At 30.4% G+C, this 6718-nt stretch overlaps 1 pseudogene; it reads left to right on the top strand.

The window, feature by feature from the left end:
• Positions 1-5048: 5048 nt before the first annotated feature.
• LOC149153189 (LOB domain-containing protein 23 pseudogene) lies at positions 5049-5825 on the top strand (annotated as a pseudogene).
• The last annotated feature ends 893 nt before the right edge of the window (positions 5826-6718 follow it).

Raw genomic sequence — 6718 nt, 5'->3', positions numbered from 1 at the left:
TTTTATATGACTACGTGAGCACAATTTTGGACTGATAGCCTATTGACCAAAGCCGTGCAGAGGGCCCCTGCACGCTGAGGTTTTGTTTCCTTATTGCTGTACAATTTTTATGTATTATTTCCTTATTTCCATTGCACATGTTTCATAGTTATCCACCTGTGTATATATTTCATCTGTTATGGTATTAATATTTCATTCTTGTTTATGATTTTACAAGCTTTGTATATTGTTGTTAACACTGATCAGTGTGTGTATCTTTCAAGATAGAGTAGGCTCAAGCATTTTCATATAATTTTTGTAATAACTAGTGACATGGGATTAGCCTCTCTGCTCACTTTGCTTTTCTTAGTTTTTTTTAATTCCAGTTCTGTTTTTTTTATTTTAGTCTTATTCACTTGCTTTGTTAGTTAGTTTAGATATCAACTTGCTCATATCATTGACGATTATCTCCGAAATCCATAGCTTAGACTACCTGGCGAGGTATCGGATTATGAATGATGTGATTTGATTTTACTTTTCTGCAATTAGACATCAACTTGCTTATATCATTGACGATTATCTCCGAAAGCCATAGCTTAGACTACATGGCGAGGTATCGAACTATGAATGATGTGATTTGATTTTAGTTTTACTTTTCTGCAATTAGATATCAACTTGCTTATATCATTGACGTTATCTCCGAAAGCCATAGCTTAGACTACATGGCGAGGTATCGAACTATAAATGATGTGATTTGATTTTAGTTTTACTTTTCTGCAATTAGACATCAACTTGCTCATATCATTGACGTTATCTCCGAAAGCCATAGTTTAGACTACCTGGCGAGGTATTGGACTATGAATGATGTGAATTGATTTTACTTTTACTAGATTGCAATTTTTTTATTTATTTGAGTGCAGTAGCTTAATTCATTTTTCTGTATTTAGAAGGCAGCAGAGATAATGGTTTCATGATCAGTGGTTCATTATTTGCTTGATTTGAATAGCATCACATTCTTATTATTGTTCAAGTATTAATTTCATCACTAGTATGTTCTAAGACCCCCTGAAGTGTTAAGTTCTGGAAATCATTATAGAGGATATAATTGCCTTAAAATCTATATCCATACTTGCCTTCTAGAGTATTCTTAAAACTCAGGAATAGGATTTCCATTCATATTATGAGATAAACGAAAATAAAAACCCCCAAAACAAAATAAAAATTGAAAACGACAAAAAGGTAAGAAAGATGTTGTCTTGCACATATAGTGCGCCACACTTCATCAGTCTACGACTCCCAGATTGATAATTAATGTAGCAATTTAAGACACATTAAATTGACTAAACAAACCCATGAACCCCGTTATCTTCACTTTACTTAAATGACATTGTCACTTTATTTTAAAAAATAATAATAATAATACTATAACAATTAAAAATAATAATAATTTCTAAATTTCTAAATAATTCTATTAAATTTGTTCATATATATTTTTAAGTAATAATATTATAAATTAAAATATTTTGATAAATCAATGGCACGCATCATCAGCCAAATATTGGATCACACTAATTTAGTCGAAGACACAAGTTTATAAAATTATATGTAATTGTTGCGAAAAAAACGTCTCACGAATAACCATAAAAAGACAAAAAAATATTATCATAATACATTATTTTTACGCAACTTTATATCATCTGAAATTTTTTTCCACTTCTTTTATACCTAAAACCAAAAATCCTTTACGCGGCTTTATATTATTCTCAACATTATCTTTATTTATTTTCCTTTTAAAATGAATATAAATCTAAAACCAAAAATCCTTTACACAGCTTTATATTATTCCCAAAATTATCTTTATTTATTTTCCTTCTAAAATGAATATAACTTTATAGTAGGTGGAAATTATCTTTATTTCTTTAATTCCTTTTAAAATGAATGTGGACTGGTTGACCCATCCCTGCCAGTTGGTCTGGCGCCCACAAAAAGTTGTTAGCCATACAAATTTCGGTCATCCAGTGTACATATTGGTGTGTGCGGGTGTGAGCGGATAGCTCCCCATTACGGCTGGCAACAGGGGCAACGCGTTTGTTAGATATCATCGACCCCTCTGCGGACCGATTCGCCTCTTCCGAGGATTTGTTGCCTAATAAACCAATTTGAAATTTATTTGAATAAGACGAGATATAGGAGAAATGTGTGAAAGGTTTTTAATTAGCAATTGCACCACATGTTGCAATGGGAACGCTGTAAGGTAAGAATGTAGGAAAAAGTAGCAATAGAGGACCACATTATAGAGGAGAGGATATTGTTTAAAAAAAGAAGAATGGAATCTCGTGAGAGCTTAGTACTTGAAGTGTGAATTATCCCAATCTTTTCTCCTCTAGAAAATTCACATGTGATACCTCTAAGGCAAGAATATAGGAAAAAGTAGCAATAGAGGACCACATGATAGAAGAGAGGCCATTGTTTAAAAAGAGAAGAATGGAATCTCGTGAGAGCTTAGTACTTGAAGTGTGAATTATCCCAATCTTTTCTCCTCCAGGAAATTCACATGTGATACCTCTAAAGACAAATGGCAGATGTGGTCCATATCAAACCTAACTGCTTGTCCATGATAAAGTCAAATTGTTAGTAGCATAAGATTTCTCTTGATTATTAATATTTTAATTGGTGGGATTGGGTACATTCTATTGAGCATACACCTATTCTTGAAGATGAAGTTTTTGATATACATGCCTTTAGACTTACTAACTAAAATTCTGATAGTTAATATGCCTATGATGAACATATAAAAATAATCAACCCAAACAAATTTAAAAATTCAGTTTAAAAAACTAATCTTATAATTAACATTAAATAAAAAACGTATTTTATTTCATTTTACAAATAAAAAATAATCAACCCAAACAAATTTAAAAATTTAGTTTAAAAAGCTAGACCTAAATTTTAGGAATACTATTAAAAACTTAAACATATAATTAATGGTTTAATCATTGTAATAAATAAATAAAATATTAAATTAAAAATAATTTAAAAATTTTTTATAATTGAATTTTTTTACTTAAATAAATTTTTTAAATGGGAAAATATTTTAAGATAATAAAGTTAAACTATTTAATAAAAAATAAATAAAAAATAGTCTTTTAACTAAATATTTTCTATCAAGAAGATGCAGGGTGTTAAATACTCAACATTTTCGATCACTTCTATCAAGAAGATGCAGGGTGTTAAATACTCAACATTTTCGATCACGAAGATGTTGCTGGCAATTCTTAAACACTTAATAATTTTAATCAATAAAATTGTGTTAAACACTCAACATTTTCAATTCTTAAGCACTTAATAATTTTAATCAATAAAAGCTTGTTAAACACTCAATATTTTCAATTCTTAAGCACTTAATAATTTTAATCAATAAAAGCGTGTTAAACACCCAACATTTTCGATCACGAAGATGTTGTTGGCAATTCTTAAGCACTTAATAATTTTAATCAATAAAATTGTGTTAAACACTCAACATTTTCAATTCTTAAGCACTTAATAATTTTAATCAATAAAGGCGCATTAAACACTCAACATTTTCAATCAAGAAGATGTAGCGGGCAATTCTTAGGCACTCAATAATTTTAATCAGTAAAAGGCACTGCATTTCCTTAAACTGTGAATAGTTTCTATTGAGCATACACCTATTTTTGAAGATGAGGTTTTTGATATACATGCCTTTAGACTTACTAACTAAAATAAATTCTCACAGTTAATATTACTAACTAAAATAAATTCCCACAGTTAATATGCCTATGATGAACATATAAAGATAATCAACCCAAACAAATTTAAAAATTCATTTTAAAAAGATAGTCCTCCTAAATTTTAAAAATACTGTTAAAAATTTAAACATAAAATTAATGGTTTAATCATTGTAATAAAATAGATAAAATATTAAATTAAAAATAATTTAAATTTTTTTTATAATTGAAATTTTTTTATTTAAATAAATTTTTAAGTTTTTAAAATAAGAAAATATTTTAAGATAATAAAGTTAAACTATTTAATAATAAATAAATAAAAAATAGTTTTTTAAATAAATATTTTCTATTAAAAAAATGGTTAAACATTTAACATTTTCCATCAAGAAAATGCAGCCAACAATTCTTAAGCACTCAATAATTTTAATCAATAAAAAACACTACAATTCTTTAAACAGTGAATAGTTTCTATCAAAAATCCGTGCATCGCTTTTTCCATAAATAAGATGCAAATGGGCTGCATAATTCCTATCAAGAAAATCCACTGAAAGTTTTTAGCACTTAATAACTTCACTTCTAAGCTCTCAAAATCTTTATCAACAAAATGACTGCAATCATATCAACATTTAATACTTTACACCAAATGTTTAACAACTTTTATAAAGAAAATGTAATTCAAAACTTTATCAAGATTTGCAAGAAAAATGAGGTAAAGACAAACCTCGGGCTGCATGATGGAAGAGGATGGGAAAGTATAGGAAGAGTACATAAAACAGAAAAGCAATGGCTATAACCATTAAATTTCTTCAATAAAATTAACTTAAAAATTATTTCTACCATCAGACTATTAACGGATTCAACGGATTCACACTGGTTTTTCCAATCCGATGGCAGTCACTCTTTCCATCGTCTAACATCGGAATCAAAGGCTGACAAAGTTACAGTTGGCATGGCAGGGAGTTTGTTTCAGAAGGAACGCTTTACGATGTAATTAAAATCATTAATTTTGATTAAACTTATTTCACTGATTGTATTGAATTCATTTGATTCGTTGTAATGCAGCCAAAAACAAGCATCCCACATGTAAGACCCCGGAAATGGGCAATGTGATTTTTTTTTTTGGGTCAACTATGGTTTAAAATTTTATAAAAACAAGTAAAACCCCAGAAATGGGCAATGCGATTTTTTTGTCCAATATAGTTTAAAATTTTATAAAACAAGCATCCCAAATGTAAGACCCCAGAAATGGGCAATGCGATTTATTGAGGAGTACTAGTTTGGGAGGATAGGGGCATCAGTTCCCAAGATTTGGAGTATAAAATGAAAGGCAGAAGCGAAGCGTTCCGAGTTCATTGTGCAGTTCATTGTGCCAGCAGTGTTGGCTTTCGGGTAGGGGTAAAGGTGACAGCTTCGGAAAACTGTGGGAGAAATAGAAAGGTACGAAATACTATTGGTGACATAAGTCTCATGTGTTCTGAAGGGAAAACAATAATACTTCAAAAAATACCCTAACCCTAACCAAAGAGATTTCGTGTGCATTTGTTTTGCAGATGAACGACACTCTGTCCACATCTCGATGTGCTGCTTGCAAGGTGCAGAGAAAGAAATGTAGAGAGGAATGCGTGCTAGCGCCATATTTTCCTCAGGAACAACTCGACAAGTTCCTGTTGGTCCACAGAGTGTTCGGGAAGGCAAATGTCATGAGAATGCTACGGGTTTGTTCAATAGCTTTACAAGTTGGAAATGCAAAGGAAATAAAAACCAGTTTATAGCTGCTTAATTAATGTAGTAATGTTGTGATGATTATCCAATATTACAGGATCTTCCGGCGAGTAGAGAGGTGATGCGGCAAGCAGTATAGTGTACGAAGCGCAAGAAAGAGCCAGAGATCCTGTCCATGGCTGTTTACGAGTTATTAACGATCTCCAGCAAAAAGTAGCAGAGTTGCAATCGAAATTGGCTTCCACAGAAGCGGGGCTGGCTGTCATGACTGCGCAACATGAATTTTACAATGCACCACTGCACATTTTAGACGACGATGTTGACTATCTGCAGCTATGGGAGCCACTGTGGAACGATTCGCCGTTGCTCCATTGATGACGACCATCGCAATCGTACAAATCTTAAGGAGTATATGACCCGATTCCTAAAAATGTTTAGGAATGAATGCTATTTCCCTTTAAAAGCTACGTATTCGTAACCTCATTGGACATACGTACTGCCTACTTATTAAAAAATAAAAACTCCTTGGGATAGGTAAGAAATGAATTTATCACCAGCCTATACCTTTCTATGCAAATATGAATAGTATTAAAGCGATGATATTTCTAAGTGCCTCTTGAGCAGGAGGAAACACTTCTAAGTGGCTCATGTGTTGTGTGGGATAGATAACGTGGTTGTTAAGAATTGTTTTAATAATCTAATCGTGTTTTAAGATTGAGAAAATGGTTTGAGTAAATTACATTGTGTTGTGTGATTGAGAAAAAGGTTGGAGTAAATTACATTATGTTGTGTGGGATGGATAATATGGTTGTTAAGATTTGTTTTCATAATCTAATTTTAAAATTTGTTTTGATAATCTAATTTTATTTTAAGATTGAGAAAATGGTTTGAGGAAATTATATTTTGTTAGAAATTTTTTGGAAGCAAATTGTGTAGAAAATTACATTTTTTAATTTTTTTTAAGTGATATTATAGTTTGGTTTAAGGGATTGAAAAAATGATTATAGAAAATCACATTTTCTATTTTTTTGGGTTAGATTTTCTATTTTTTTTTGTTAGTGGTATTATAGTTTGAGAAAATAGTTTGAGGAAATTATATTTTATATTTTTTTTAAGTAGTATTATAGTTTAGTTAAAGAGTAATGGTAGAAAGACCAAGTATAATAAAACTTCAAGTTGTTTAGAAAATTACTCTACATTTTAAATTTATTAGAGTCATTATTCAATAGATAAATCTATCATATTTTTAATTGAAACATTATATATTT

Source organism: Pinus tabuliformis, chromosome 9 (genome assembly GCF_031772625.1).
Source record: "Pinus tabuliformis cultivar Carrire ecotype Pingquan chromosome 9, CPIR1, whole genome shotgun sequence".
NCBI classification, from domain to species: Eukaryota; Viridiplantae; Streptophyta; class Pinopsida; order Pinales; family Pinaceae; genus Pinus; species Pinus tabuliformis.
The sequence above is the reverse complement of the archived record's forward strand: the minus strand, read 5'-3'. Positions and strand labels throughout refer to the sequence as shown.